The sequence below is a fragment of the Hesperophylax consimilis genome, chromosome 1 (genome assembly GCF_061612785.1).
Source record: "Hesperophylax consimilis isolate HC1 chromosome 1, BYU_Hcon_1.0, whole genome shotgun sequence".
Taxonomy (NCBI): Eukaryota; Metazoa; Arthropoda; class Insecta; order Trichoptera; family Limnephilidae; genus Hesperophylax; species Hesperophylax consimilis.
This window is the reverse complement of record NC_142836.1, coordinates 29,961,213-29,978,752: the sequence shown is the minus strand read 5'-3', so window position 1 is coordinate 29,978,752 and position 17,540 is coordinate 29,961,213. Positions and strand designations below refer to the sequence as shown.

General features: G+C 32.4%; 1 protein-coding gene across 1 annotated transcript in view; it reads left to right on the top strand.

Annotated features, from left to right (window-relative positions):
* Positions 1–17,540, top strand: part of MFS3 (major facilitator superfamily transporter 3) — a 43,025-nt gene that overhangs the window by 171 nt on the left and 25,314 nt on the right. The gene's annotated exons all lie outside the window — the stretch shown is intronic.

Sequence of the window (17,540 nt, the reverse complement as noted above, 5' to 3'; positions counted from 1 at the left end):
TCAAAAAAACGAACAAAATTAATAATTTAAAATTTTTCACTGATTAATGTGATCAATGTAACTTGCAATAAATGAAATGGCTTTGATCTATAATAATTGAAATAAATGAGCGATATTTTAAGTATGCAAACAAATCAAAATAACACATTAATTTGTAAATTAAATGAATCTGTCAAATTCCATTTATTTGTCTACATAACCACCTGTTTCTGTGTTTTTTTATGTATTTTTACAGTAATGTATATTCGTTATACTAATAGTAAGAGTTTATAATAAATAAAACATTATGTTTTATTTATAATAAGCTTAGGTTCGATGTTTAACGTTGGGAAAAGGATTTGGTCGCGCGAACTTGGGTTTGTCCTTTGTTGACCTTTACGGCGGGGAGTGAAGCTTCGCTAGGGGTGACTTTCCTGGAACTTTCGGTGCGGAATATTGGAGGGAACTGCGAACGTGCAGTATTCCTCATTTCAGTTAGGTGAATTGTCGATTTCAGATAAATTAAAGTTTACATATTTCATTTATTTTATAATCGTTGTTTATGAAAAAATGACATGATCGATCTATTTAAAGAGATAACCGGCTTGAAAACGTTTAATTAAAATTGTTTTTTTTACTAATTGTTGTTATTACGAAGAATTATTAATTCGAATTCAATTGGTACATTTCTTCGTCTTTTAACATTTAAAATCATAACTTTATTTTATTTTTATGTGAATACCGCCCCAATATAATCCAAACTGCCCCTGAGACCGAATGTCCGGAGTCAGTGTGACTATATCATCCTCATTATTAAAAGTATGTTATGAGGCTTGTGAATGGGGAAGGAAAATACACGGAGAAGAGTAAGGTTGGAATGTGCCTTGCTATTCAGATGTGGTCACCAAGTCATTTAAGCAACGTTTCAATTCATAATGAAATGGTAATTTACCAGGGTGATACTGAGAATATCTTCCACTCTGGAGTTAAGTAATAATTACCACAAATATACACCAATATTTTTTTCCTTGACGATATAATATCATGACATTCCATGGAGTAAAATGTTATTATTTATGAAAATTATTTAATAAACGGACTTCACGTGAGAAAAATTAAAGGAATTAACAAACGAAGGTCTTCTGAGTGAACTTGTAAAAACTAATGAACGAATTTCTATTCCGAAACACGTAGGAATGAAATGATGAATGTCAAATCGCTTCCAGCATATTTAATTTTGTTATTTCCTGTCAAAAATCTCGCCAATTATTAATATTAGTTATCGTACTATGACTGTCAATATCATGTATGTAAATGGCACTTGTGCTGTTAATTCTAAACATATAAATATGCAGACGAAAATCATTGTTACGCAGCTCATGTAGTTATGGATAGAGATAGGTACTGATAAATTATTTTAACAGTTTTTGCTACATTGTTTCCAGAGATGTGCAAAATGGGTACCCAAAACCATTTGAAATGCAAAATGGAAATGGGTCAAAACTTTTCCATTTGAAAATGCAAAATGCAAAATGGTTTTTAGAAAAGCATTTCAAATGCAAAATGCAAAATACCTATTTTCAAAATGCATTGAAATTGCAAAATGGTTTCTCAGGTCAAACAATTAAAATAATTATAGAATTTTTTCTTTTAACAACAATTTTGTCATTTAATAATGGACATCAATGTATAACAAACATATTACATGATGGTAAATCCAAAAACACCACGACTACAGATTATGAAACCACAAAAAATTTGCGCGGGACTAATGTTGCCAACGTAAAAACATAGAAATTGCTATCTTATATTTAATATTACAGCGTCATGGCCCCATGTTCAGTATTTTTTGTAATGATATCACTCAATTGCCAGGGCTCCTACCAGGGAGCGACTTGACAAATTTAAATTATCTCTCATAGCGAGGTTGAGGACCGACTGATATTTGGGGCTTATGAAAAAAAGATTAGTGGAGATAGTAGGAAGAATGTTGCAAAAAAGCATTTAAAATGGAAAATGCATTGAGAAAAGTATTTAAAATGCAAAATGCAAAATGGTTTTTAGAAAAGCATTTAAAATGCAAAATGGAAAATACCCATTTTGCATTTTGCATTTCCATTTGAAATGGATTTATTTGAAATAAAGCACATCTCTGATTGTTTCATATTCTGTGGAATAGCTTGCTCACAAAGAAAACAAAATCGGATCTTTAACTGAAGTTCGAAATTTAAATAATTATTTTGTTCTAGTCCTGTGAAATGTCAATGCGGTCTCAATTCTTATGCGGTATTCACATTTTTTTATCCTCTATAATCATGGAGGAAAAATATAATGTATCTAATAGCTGTCACAGGTGACTTTTATATAATACTAGTAGGCCCGGGCAGATGTTGTCCTGCCACAGACCGCCCTCTATGTAGTGATGAAATTTATGTTTGTGTGTATTTTTAGACGAAAAATCCAAAATAAAAAAAGTTTGGTCAATTTCTTTTAATATGTTTACGGAATTTCTTTAAAATCGGTTGGGCGTTTTCGCAAATTAGATTGATTTTATATATCGTCGCTGTTAAATCAAACCGGCATATATGCAAAAATGGAGATTTTGAGTTATTGGTGTCAAAAAATTTCTTTTTTTCCCTTCTATTTTTATGTCGAACCGGCATGTCGTATAGTTGAATAAAAATCTGTCAGATGGCGTTGGGCCGGTATGCATTTACGCGTGAATCGCCATTTTTTTTAGCAGAAGACAGACCTATTCCGCAATACGCCAGTTGCTTCAAAACTTTCAAGGGGGAAATGCGTCCATCATGTAAGTAAAACTGGATTATCTCACAATAGTACATTTTTATTACTACCAAATATGACTTATTGTATGACTTATTGGCAGATAATCCGGTTTGCACTTAACAAAAGCGTTTATAGCAGCCTCAACTAAAACAAACCGGCATATATGCCAAAATGTCTGACACGGGTAAAATTTCTCCCGGTTAAAAAAATAAATTAAAATAGGCAAATTTAATAAAAAAACTTTAGCAAACTGAAAGATGCGAAACTGCGGTGAGGAATACGAGTCTAAAACCCGTGGAAGAGTGAACCAACGAAGCATGAAGCCTCCTTGCCACAACTGTAAACTCAAGTGTTCCTAGTCATTACTACCGATATCAAAGTTCTCGGGAGTATATCGATGGTGGAAAATCTATCGCCGATCACAGAGATTATCTAACAGAAAGAAAGGAGTCAAACCTTGCAGGAATCAGCTACTACCAGTACAGAGGTTTTTTCAAGTCATACAAACTTTCACACCGAAGAAAGATCAGTGTGATGTTTGTCTCATTTACGACGGCAACTTTTACTTCAAAACCTCCTACGGATCACATGCCTGGGAGGAGGCGAAGAAAAGGAATAAACGGGGCAATGGGAGCGTGAATCCTGTTCTGATGCACGCTTATTCCAAGAGACCATTGATGATAAAAAGAAAAATGGTATCCTAAAGTTAGTTACCGCCGGGATAATACCGTCAATTTATTCAGATTTCCATAAACGTTTGGGAAACTTTGAAGTTACCAGCAAAGGAAAGAGCAGTATTATGTTAATTGTTTATAAAAAAAATTGTGAAGCAATAAATTATTTTTTCATTGACAACATTGTCTTTTTTTATACCTTAAACAGGTTCCAAAAGAAGAAGCCACTGTGACACAAATGCAAATATTACACTGATTTTAAAGCCATACTGGCATATCTGCATTTTACTCTTAATTTAAGCAATTTTCGATTTATTTGCAACTACTACTTCAATAAGCAGTATTCGTCTAAATTTTATTCATTCATAAGGTGGCATTGAGGTGAACCAAACGGACGTTAAAAGGAAAATATCATATGCGAAATCTTTAAAGCGCTCTGGTGAAAAACAAGCATTTCGCAGATATGCTGGTTTGATTTCACAGCGACGATATTAAGATAAATGTATATAAAACACACGCGTATTCGAATGCAACGTCGTGTCAAAGTTTCAAAGCAATCCGTGAAGAACTTTCGGAGATTTAAGATTTTGAACGAACCAAAGAACGTTTACTTTTTCTTTTTCATTTTATAGATAATATTATTCTATAGTAATTTGTAGGGTAAACTTTCATTCTCATGACGCGCTCTTCGATTCGTGCTTCGGTACGTACGAGTAGGTATATCTACATTAATCTAACGGCAGGTTTACCCAAACCTTTTTATAGCTTCTATCTGAGCATTCCTCAAGCTTATATATTATCTTTTATCTCTAAAAGATATATATGCGATGAACTTGTGGTTAACCTAACCTGTGGGTGTGGTGTATGTAGGTTATTTGTGGACAGGGCCGGCCCTGCACCAAACGGCGCGGCGCTTGGCGCAAGTAACATTTTGGCGTAATTTGTCAAAACCAGTAGTCGCCTAAGTAGGAGATCACTGTAATCAAATGTATGTATTTGGATTATTTGTGTCTTCGTGTATCACCGTTTTTTTATGAAAACTCTTCTCCAGGGCTATGTGTTAGGTGAGGAATTTTCAGCCTCTTGGCAAGTCGGCGTCCAGAGCGGACTGCTCCAATTGTGCCCGCATAGGGTCGGCCCTGTTTGTGGGTACCTACCCAGGGGCTTGTGGGACATTTTTTTCGAATTCCGCAAAAAAAATTGTTTGGTTTGAGTGTTTTTTGTAAAGATTAACCATGTGACCCTAATTTAATAAAGTTCATAAGTAAATCGATATAATATTACCGTTTTACAACGCATCTCTCGATATGATTATAATGTCTTCTTCAGTCAGATCTTCATTGTTGAATATCGTTTCAATTGAAATCAATTCAACTAAAATTATTATTTTTAAGACATTACAAAATTGTTCATTTTAGTGCACTTTTAAATACATATGTAAATAAGAATTATTGCATAATAAATAGTAGTTATATCAACTATACTACATTTTAAAGGTAGCTACATTGATGCTAAATATGTCGACATCTAAATTAATCTGTTCAATAGCAAGATTGCTCTCCCCGCCATTGGCAAGTTAGTCCAATAAGCTGGAAGATAGGCCAGTCTTACAGGTATTATGCTGTCTGTGATGGAGATAACCATCGGGAACATTCATGTTTTCAAACCATCCATGAATCAGCTTGGTTTTACACATAGTCATGAGAATCAGCTGACGTCAATGGTTTGACATAAGATGCATGTAGGTAGGCGCTACATACTTATTTGACATTTAACAGTATAATTTCAATATTAATTTAAACTATGAAACTAAAATCCTTACACTAAGCTTGAAAGCTGAATTTTCGAAAAAGTAGCAACTATTTTTGATGATATGAATGTTCTAAAGAAAAATCGAAGAATGTACGCCACTGATACCGAATTAGATAACACGGTTGTTATAAAAAATAATCTGATTGGATTAATTAACTACTCGTAGATATAATTATCAATTATCATGCACAAAAAGTCTCGTTAATATTATAAGTAAGGCTTTACTGCTTCCGTTGATAAATTGTATTACAATCCTACTATTATACACTACTAATTTTAATCACACGTAATTATTCTATAATATATTTAAATTAAATGCATATAATACACTGGCAAAAAAACTTCTACCTAACCTACTATTAATAAAAAAGTCGTTTCTATTTAAAGTAGGTAGTCGCGTAATATTAATTGCATTTAAATATTGTTTAGCATACGTGTAATGCGTGTGATAATTTTTTTAATCGAAAAACTGATTGAAGAAGAAGATAATACTATCAAATCTAAACGAAACATGAAACATTCCAATTATTACATTATTTCTTCAATGATGTACATTGATAAGCATAATATTCAAAAGTTAAAGAAAAGTTGTTCCAATAAAAAGTGAAAAACTGATTATTCGAATGAATCGAAAAGAAATTTGCTGGGCAAAAAATAATTCGATTATGACTGTAAATGTTTCGAGAATGCCCATCACTATAACATTTAACACTCATATCGCAACATGCAGATGACGGGAGTACCTACTTGTCACTCTTGTCATACTTCCTTTGAAATTAAAAATCCATCTTTTTTTTCGAAATTTGAAAACATTCACAAGAGATGTAGAGATTATTAAATTCCTTTTTAAAAACATGATCCATAATAAATAGTAAATTTATTTAATTATTGAAGACAATATTAGCGATTTCTAAACGAAAATCTGAAACAGAAAAATCAGAAAAGGATACGGTCACACCTAGGACTCGAACCCAGGACCCTTGTCTTTCCGGGACACCGCTCTACCAACACCTTCCACAAACATATCTAAATATGACACAGGCCACGAGGGAAATTATTTCCAACGGGGTCGTTAAAATTTGGTTTATTTTTTAGACGCTTTTTCCTATTAAGTTTGACGCTTTTTCCTAAGAACGAGAAAGTACGTAGAAGGAAAAAATAAAGTAACGAACGCAAAAAACCATGTTATAATATAAAATATTTACAGCAGTGAGGCCCCTGACTGCACAGAAATTGTAAAATCTCTAAGGCTATTTATTTACTAGTAACAATGAGAATAACACATTAAAAATGTAACAAATCAATTAGTCTTGGTCCATCTGTCAATATTTTGACATGTGACCAACATTTTAATTACGTTTTATTAGTAGGTACGTACTCATGACTGCATGGCGTATTTATCTGCGATCGTCAAGGGACAAGCATGATTGTGTCATTGGATTATTTGCCATTGATTGATACATTGTCAGAATAGTAATATATTGCATAAAGTTATAAATAAAACATATTAAAAAAGTCTATTTGTTGGTCCAATTGATCAGAAAATCTGTCTACATGTCACGCAAACAGTGTGCTTTGGCGTCATGATTATTTTTCCGATTTTTCTGTTTTTCTTTTTCGATGATTAATTAATGCGATATTAATACTATTTAATTACATTATTAACGTTAACTATACACGGTATCAGGAAACTCATAGTTCAAGCGGGAAACTAGGCAATAATTTCAATTACTGAATTACTAATTTCAGCTCGTAACGTAATTTTTCAATTGTGATATTATATTACTTGTAACTGCAACTACACTAAATTTAGTTACAAGAAGGCTATCATAGCATTCTTATTATATATTATATCATATATATTACTGATGTGACAAATTATTTTATTATTTATATACATATAATAATGATTTCTCTTCAAATTATTCGTAATCCAGTTTGGTCCAGTTTATTCAAAAGGGGATTGCAGTGAATATATGATTTTATTCTAATAAACTTTTAGTAAATATCAATGTATTATCACGATGCCGGAACACGTGTTAGTAAAAATTCTAACATTTTCGCATTGCGTCATTGTATATTATCAAGGCAAATGCAGGTGTATAAACACGTGTTCCGATGTATTAGGAGTTTACTAAAAGATTATCAGGAAACGACCAGCAATCCCCTTTTAACAGGATCACCAATAATTTGAAGGGATTTTTAATAAATTATCAATACTCATTTTCTCCGTGTATTTACTCAATGATTATTCTCCTGCGTCAGTATAATATTGTATCATAAAATATATAAGTCTCTCTGAGCGTTTATAATAAAAAAAATGTATTACTTTTGTATTTTGAGAACAGGCTTTTTATTTTTTTATTAACCGTACAGATTTTACACGTATCTATTTTGGCACAAACTTACGACCACCAGATTAAGCAATTACCCGAATAGCAAATAAAAAAAAAATACGTATCTATGTGCTTACGTTACTCACGCACACACAAGTTTTGGCATTTTAAGACTGGGATTTCTATGCACACCTACTCTACCGTTAATAATATTGGACAATTTGTATAGCGCCGCTTTTGAGAGATATCACCTCAGGGGCGCTTGAAAATAATACTTTAAAAAATTAATACACAAACAAATTGTCGGGCATTCTTCATTGTATGGTATCGGGAAACAGTTTATCTTAAATATACCCAAATGTCTAAATCTTTGATTTTCCATTACAAATAGTGTCATTCGTCGTGTAGACCGAAGTCCTACAAGCTGTATCGTAAAGTAGCAATGTCAACAAATTATTCCGCAAAGCGGTCAAGCGTTTTCCAACGATTTTCAGAATTATTGGTTTACATTGTTTCGTCGTTGTTGATAGCCTATTTTTACCCGCTTTCCTCCTTCAACGCGGCTTGTGAAATTGCATTTTATTTATAAACACAACTTCTAAATTCAACCGACGCTTACCGACTTCACGCAAATCATTAAATTACTTTTCACTTCTGCAAATAAGTTCGATGGATAAAAATATTGAAGTATTTGCTTTCAGGCGATAGGGAAACCGTTGTTGACTGTCATTACCAGGGGATAAAATATCGCATTTACAACCGTTCTTTTATTTGAAGGTCATTCAAAGGACCCGACAATGGCTAGTGATATTTTACCAGATAATATATCATTTTATGTTACCTATAATGTAATGATAATAACTACACCTACAGAATCATTCTTACAAAAAACGTCGTGATTCCAAAAATATGATGTGTAAATATTATCACTTTGTGATAATATGTACCTACCTCTATTTTATAGATACCTACTTCTATTTTGAGAATTAGAACTTGCTTATTCTGTTGGATACGATAATCATGTACCTACCTTATATTCTATGAAAGTCCTTTCAATTCGTAACAATATGTTTTGTATTTTTTATGTTTTTCTTATAATGGTGACAGATTTTCAGAAAATTTATTTAATTCAAATTTAAGTGAATGACTTTGGTCAGTTACAGGCGCGTATTAATGCATCGTACATAAATAAGACGGAAAATATAGGAATGATTGTAAAGTAACGCGGACACGACTTGACAGACTTGATGTTTGACGTGCGTGAAACCGGTTTGAGGAAGGTATGTGATTCCAAGACATTTGAAGAAGACAGGTAAATCTTTCTTATTGTGAGGAGTTTTGCTTGACCTTGAACAAAGTTTACTCAAATGTGATTTATGACTACTTCGTAAATGAATTGATGGTATAAAAATGTAATTCCAGAAAATATTGCTTATAAATTCATCAGTAGGTGCATATCGCATAGTCATCAAATGATCTATTACAATATATTTAGTATTTACTTTATTAGTTACACAACGGTTGTGCAAATCCTTTAAAATGTTTTTAAACATAATTGTGCTATAATATATATTCCTTATGTCATCTGTGGTTTTTCCATTTTTTGCGAAATGGCGTACTCGTGTAAAAGGCCAATGTTATTCAGCCTTACGAAATAAAGAAAGACAGAAAATAATTTTGAAAAAAATAATCAAAAATAGTCCATGACCTTTTGAAGGTCAAGTCATTGAACAATGTAAAAAGCTCATCGGGAGCTTTCAGAAATCATAAATTATAATTCGTGTCAAGTTCCCAAATTGACTAGCTGCAGAAGCGTATTACTACTGGCGGGCACGGCGATCAAATGATAAAATCCCGGCCGTGGCACGCATCGGGCACATGTTCACTATTGCTGAGGTCCCGACATCTTGGATGGTCTCCAGAAACACGTGAAATGTAACCTAAGTTGTTGAATTATGTTAAAAACCTCATTAAGATCATGCTTTTCGGTCACGAGTTAACTTAACATTTTATGAGCTTAAATTTAAACGTGTTCGTTGTGAAATATCATGATTTGTGGAAGCTCCCAATGTCATTTAGGGTGAATGTACCCACCGAATTCATACTTTTGAGTATATTTTTTCATTGCGGGAATTTCGTTCACTTTTTTAAAGTTCCGAAATTTTCTAGAAATCAAATCACACATGGCGATAACCATCAATATTATGAAACATCATTTTGTGCAGTAGATATAAATATCATTTTAGATATTAAGCTTCGTCAGGGTAGTATTTACTTCGATCAATGTGGTTATATGTCAAATATAATGACAAACCGCAAAGTTCAGATATCACCCAGAAATCAAGGCGCCAATATTATCCAAATCATCTATCTTCTAATATATAATAGAGAGAGTGTGTGTTTGTAGCAGGCGGGCGGCGTGGATTTAATTTGTACATAAATCTACAGTTTTATTCCGAGATTGATGAAATTTTGCACATTTTCGGAAACTCAGTTAGTTCAGAAATAAGGAATAATCATATCCCTTTTATCATCCAATCTAGAACGTCAGAAATTGATGATCGTTTTCACAAACTTCGGTTTTTTCGGTTCTAAGTGAATAATCAATCACTTGCGGTTAACATTTTATGATTATTTTAAAAAAAATCAATTAACCGTTAGATATAATGAATAATAAGAAAACTCAATTCATTTGTGAAAAGCCATCTTTTTCGCACAGCGAAATATCCATACATTTTGTTGGTTCTATATTAAAATTATTGTTTTTTTGATAAAAACAAAAATGTATATAGATTTATCTTTGAAAGTCTTCAACCCTTTCAGCCCCAGTGTTAATTCAAATTAACATGAACTTCGTGTATTTATTTACCGTAACGGTATTTCCACCACAAAATTATAATAAAAATTCTTAATTATATTTTTATGTATAACACCTACCGTTGATACGTCCATGCAAAAGACATATGCATAAGCAATACCCCTGCAATAATATTGATAAGGAATCAGTTTTTTTATATTCTATAACAGGGACCTGCTTACAAATATTGAAATAAGATAATAATGGCCCTTTTACATTACATGCCTACCTAGTTATTTCACTTACATATAGGTGTTTCACTTTGTGAAAAATTACTATTTTCTTATACACATAAACCGAGTAGGTATATTGATTTAAAAAAATCTGAATTAGGCATTTCGTAGACATTTCCGGAGTGGAAGATACTCTCAGTATCGCCCTGGTGTAAGACGGTGAGCAGATCTGAATAGCCAGATACTCCCCCACCTTCCTCTTCCCCTCCCCACTGCCTTCAGCCTCACAAAATACCCCAGTTGGGGATGTCATAGTTTCACTGGCTCCAGACGGCAGGGAACAGTTGGAACTCATTTCACATAAAAAAGACACCAAAATAAAGAATAAGAATTGAAAAAAAGAAAAAATCGTTTTGGGTGGATATTTCTCTCGTGAAAACGGTCCATAATTTGTAAACATTTCTGAAATTTCAACATTTTTTCTGTAGACAGGCATAATTTTATTTATTTAATATTATGTATGTCGATATATTGTACCAACACTTCAACATAAAATAAATTTATGTGTTTGTATATGCACAGAATACAGAGGTGGTCGTGTCATATTTGCGTCTCATTCGATTCTGATTCGATTCTAATGATTGCGCGCCGCATCACATCGCTTTGGCTGTTACAGTTCATGGGAATATTATTGATATTTATTGGTTGAATCATTTTCATTTCGCTTTCAGTTCACATTTCAATTATCAGTGTGCTACATACAAATATTATTATGTGAATATTGTTTATTGTTATTGTGTTTAATTAATAATTTATTTTTTTTAAATTTAAAAATATTGGAATTTAATAACAACGTCATGAAATTTGATTTACTTAAAAGGAAAATATTGTGCAGTTTGTAGGGCAGGACTATAATGGTAATCGGATAAATTATCGCAATGATAATTCATCACATTTTTAAAAAGTTATATAAAGTCATGGAAAGTGATGAAACAAAAACTTTATTAAGTGGGTTATGTAGGTTAGGTTAGGTTTTATTTTTATCGTTTCTAATGACTTTATATCACTTTTTAAAAGTGTGTTGAATTGTCACTGTGTTGAGTTATCATGGAACCGACTCTAATAATACTATGGTCTACGAACGTTGATGCATGTAAACATAACACACGTAGGTAATTGAATTGTCACTGTGTTGAGTTATCATGGAACCGACTATAATAATACTATGGTCTACGAACGTTAATGCACGTAAACATAACACACGTAGGTAATTGAATTGTCACTGTGTTGAGTTATCATGGAACCGACTCTAATAATACTATGGTCTACGAACGTTGATGCATGTAAACATAACACACGTAGGTAATTGAATTGTCACTGTGTTTAGTTATCATGGAACCGACTATAATAATACTATGGTCTACGAACGTTGATGCATGTGCACACAACAGACAGAGGTAATTGAATGAGTGATGCAAATCAAATTCAAGGAATACGTACAAAATAAACACTGCAAGTAAATGAGTAACTGAAGCACATTTTATAAATTATCGATAAATAGGTTACAAACAAACCACCAAAGAAACCATTCATCTGTTCTGAATGCAATTACTAATGTTATCCAAATTGACCCTGATAATAAATTACATCTTTGCGATTCTTTCAAGGATAAAGAAACCATCCTGTCACTTCGAATGCAATCAACAATGTTCTCAAAATTTGTTTTGACAGCATCGCCATTCCATTGTAAGAATATTATGTACTAAATACACAATTTGGCTGTCCTGAAACGGGAACCCTTCCCAGTTGGACAGACAAAGGTTCATTTTGTTTGTAATTTATACATATATAAAATAAAAAAATAAATAAAACAAGAATAATTACAAATAAGATAAAAATTAACGATAATATTTAATATTAGTCTGATTTTCAATCCTAGGTCTTTTATTTAGTCATTAAAATCTGTAAATTTGTATAATGTTATCCAATTTCAGAGAAATTTTGATAGAATGCATTGTCATCGACAACGAGTCTATCTGTCTAGTTTCATCTCGATCGGATGTCGGGAATTGGGTTAATCTCCACTTCATTCACTCATTCATTTATCGATTCATTCATCCAAGAAAATAAAAGCGAAATTAAAATAGATGTATTTAGAAAGAGTTTATTTTTATACCAGTAAAATAAAAATTAATATCCGATTCATTTTGGGAGGAAAAGAGCTCCCGGCGTATTCTCCTGGAAAACTGTTATAGGGAAAATCGTCCACATTTAGAAGCTTGTTTTTAGAAGTTTTCATGGCTAGAGGGTTAAAGGAACGGGAGCATTTTAAGGTTATTTTTATCACTGTGATCTAAGTATGGAATCTGATAAAACTTCTCACGGGAGTTGCAGTCCAGTGATTTTGTCGAGCGTTTTTGCTACTGCGGATACTAAAAGCTCTGTAAACCGAGTTTGAATTCAAATTTATTTTTTGATTAGGTAAATATATGAAACAAATATTGATCTTGACACTCCAGCTCTTCGTCTGTTTGATAAATTCATGGTAAAATCGTGGGCGTCATGTATTCAAAAGGTCAAACTTAAGCGCTTGTAGCAAAAAGCGTTTAGCGCTCGTATGAGTAGCCTTGCGCTGACACCCACGTGGAAAGCTCGGCGTAGGATCTTTTTACTCCCGTTGTGAACAAGGCGTAATAGTAATAATATTATTATGCAGATATTTTAATCGATGTTTGAAATAAAACACATAGTAAGGACAAGGCCAAATATAAAAGGTTTATTGCTTGTTTATCATAATATTAGAGCTAACAGTGGCGTTCTTTGTTATATATTATAATATTCATGGTTCACCAAGTGGAAAAAAGTACATACAAAAAATTATTTATTGATTATTAGTTAATAATAAAGTTTATCAATTATTAAATGATTCCTTATTTATTTGTGGGGTATTATGCCGAGCTGCTCCACCTTATTTTGCAAAAGTTTCGGATATCGTTACATTTGCCATCATTATTCATCCATATTACACATCTGCCCCGATGATGGACACTGTAACGCTGTCCAAAACGTTGACTAATAAAAATCACGATAATAAAATGAAAATCGGCCGTGAAAATGTCAAATCAATTACAAAATGTTCTCATCATCCGTTGAGTATTCGTTACAGAAAGAAAGAATTTTGTCTCATTACAAATAATTAATTATAAGGATTAAGATGCATGTGATGAAGTAAATATTCAGCAAAAATATTATATTGATCGGATCGAACTAGTGCCACGTGCCATGAAGCCTTGGAGTATTATAATAAATATTTATTTATTAAATAATTCATTTATTAATTATATTTATTATAATTATTACTGTAGGCATCTGAATCGCAAAAGTAATTGATGAAACATAAAATGTTAGGCAAGGAAGAATTTAATATTACACTAGTTACAATATTATATTGAATGAACCAGCCATGGAATGCAATAATTTATAAAACTAATAGGAAAATCAATATTGCTTCACTATTTCCCGTACCGGGACTTCGGAGAAATAACTCATTGAATAGTTACATGGTTAACTCTAGAAATGAACCCACTCATGATTATTTATAGTATAAAGTTGTGTTACTTATTAATAAATCTCGCGACATCAAATCGTATTGACACGAAGCTAATATATTATTGAACTAATGCAAAATATACCTACACATTGAATTATTTTCCTGGTATAGATAGGTAAGGTCTCTTTTTCTGTTGAACGCAGTCAATTTTTTTATTAACAGGTAGGTACTCGTACGACATGTAACGAGTATGGTATGCAGTATGCACCATCGACACTTTTGCAGATTATAATAATATATAGGCTTAGTTAGGTACTCCATTATAATATGAAGTTATTTTTTTATCATAGGTAGGGACTTAAAATTTAAAAGGTATAAGGAACTCCCGTGAAGCAAGGGCCACTAAATTTCGAGGCCAACGTCTATTTTATATTTTGAATATAAATGATCCTAAATCACAGTTTATGGCCATTATGTATACCTACTTAATTACTCTTATGACAGACGACGGCGACTCGCGTAGAATATACACATCATTTTGTGAAATTGAAATGCGGGAACAGTTATTACATAATTATTTATTATAGAGTTCTGCTACTGTTCGCCGTTCCAAGTCCGCATGGCAGATTCAAGGACATTGAAGTATTTAAGTACCCAGTTCTGGGATTCAAAATAAACGCTCTTCAGGTATATGAATTTCATAGTATGGTTGTGATTTTAATCTACGTTTGTGAATTTAAGCATAACGGTTATGCCGTCAAGCTTGCCGGCTGATCACAATTTGATCAAACGCTAAAATGGGCCGAGAATCGGCAGTTTACATTTCAGGTATTACATATCAAAAATTGAACATGGTGTTTTCTTAGTTTTTCAAATGTATTCAAAGATTTACAGCAAAAACGTTGAGAAAAGTTGTGTGACCCTCCCATTCTGACATGGAAACGAATAAAATAAAATTAGTACCAAATCTTCAGATATTAAATCCGTACTTTCGTGAGTTTCGTTCTGGTCTCGTGGAAGTGTTTATTTTAAAATATAAACGAGCCAACACTCTCGCGCAATTGGTATTTACCATAAAGCCTGGTACCTAATTACACGAAATTTATAACATAACTAAAGAATTCCAAGCAACGAAAATCTAAATTTAGTTTCTATTTATGAATCTGGAACAGACTGGCATTATTATTGTATAGTCCCTACTGGAATAGGTATACAAAACGTTCAGAAGCATTATTATGGGAAAAGTTCGATTTATATGAAGAATTCGTAGTCATCTAAGATCAAGATCAATGTGTGTATTTAATCGACAGTTACTAATTAAGAGGAAACAGGGAACAGTGTTTACAATATTTTTGTGCGGTCAGTTCGGTTAGCAATGTTAACACTGCTTATCACGTTTCTGTCTGGTTTGATAAGTAAACTAACCAAGATTATAATGTGTTGGGTGAATTAAGAATTAACCCCACGTACATTATCTAATTTTGGTAACATTAAAGTAATAATAATTCGCTGATTGCAGTTTCATAGCAGGATCGTTCATGATTATCAGTCTTCACAAGATGCAGAAAATGAATAATGGCTGATTGCATTGTATTATGTTTTGAGGATCTCCATCTCAAGGGTAATTTATTGTGTCAGTTACGGCTTTTTAATTTTTTGGAAGGAAGCAAATACTTAAGTACACTTAGTAATACACCACATTTTTATTGAATTAATAACTAACAGCCAACCACGTTTTGGTTTTTTTTACTTTACTAATTATAATTACATACAGACACAGACATATATACATAAGCAAATACAATGAGAGAAAGAGACAAATAGAGAAGAAGACATACGCGAGCCGAATTGACGAACTGAACCTCAACTTGGGAAAGGAATGAAGCAACCGCAAATGGCGCGAAACGCCGCTTTGTTCCTTTCACGTAATTCGTGGCTCGGTTCGCGTTTCGGTTCGCAAATGTATACTTACCATTATTTGTGACAGAAAGATATATAAATAGAAAAGAGGGAGACAAAATAATATAGGTGGGGTAGGTAAGAGAGGAGGGGAAAACAGTTTCAGCGGAGGTTAACGGAATAAATTAAATATGGGACCATCAGTTCAATGTAGTTGATTATTAATTATGTTAGAGTTATTATTGACGGCTGTCTTAATTTCTCTTCTTTAGAACGATTTTCTTACGATTCGTAGAAAACAGAAGGTTCATAGAATAAAGAAGTGCCTTCGATACAAATTTGAATGGAAACAGAAGTGCCACTGACTTGGTTCTAGGCCATTTGGCACGCAGTCTTTTTCTTTTACACTATTAAACATAATATCGTAATCATGGTGAAACATAGTTTTGTATGATATAGGCCGAAATTAGGCTTATATTTGGATCACGTTTCACTTCTTGTGTTGTTGGTTCAATTCAATATTTATTGCGATACCTCTTTCACGGTATAATTAATGTATTCGTAACTAATTATTTTAATAACTAATTGAACTATGTATGTACTATTGTGTAATTAATTATCCTTAAACTGAAATGAAAATCTACTATGTATTTAGCATGGAACTTTTTCAACTATTATATGTTTCCCAGTATATTTTTTAATATTATTTTAGGCTCATGTAACATTGCTTTTCGTTGATAAATTGTATAATATACGTTTTATCAGTTTTTTATCGCTTGTTTATTGTTATGAAAAACTGACCTTCAAATTTTTACGTAAAACTAGAGGTAATCTATTATCATTACTATTATTATTCGGTCTTGACCTTCAGTGTTTTAAAAATTAGCAACTTACTTGTAAAGATACACTTGCTAAGGAAGCCTTACAATCTTTAGGCAGGGAAATCCACGAATCCAAATAAATCATCGAAACAAAATATACATCAATGCAAACTATAGAAAGTTTAATTTTAAAAACACTTTTGATAATTGAAATTGAGTTTTAAAAAAAAGTAGTTATTTTCTTAAAAATGTCAATCACGTATAATATAGTCTAGGTCGACGTGTACCTATAGCGTATTGAAATTATATAAAAAAAATTGTTTCGATTTGTTTCATTCGCATATTAATTGAAAACATGGTAGTGTAGTGATATGAAAAGTAATGGAGAAGTATAAATTTATTAATATTTGAATAACTCTTGCAAATGTCAAATCTTGATTAGTTTTCCCTCTGCTTGGTTAGTTTGTTCAAATCATTTATTTCTGATGGTATATATATATATATATATGCACGTAAGACTACGTGTTGGTTTTGGGTTTGGGCGTTTTCGGTGTCATTCTTTTTGGAATTTTGTGCTCTACGCTTTCATCCCTGATTTTTGTATTTTTGGTTTCACTTTAGCCTCATGTATCGCCAGATTTTAATGCCCCGT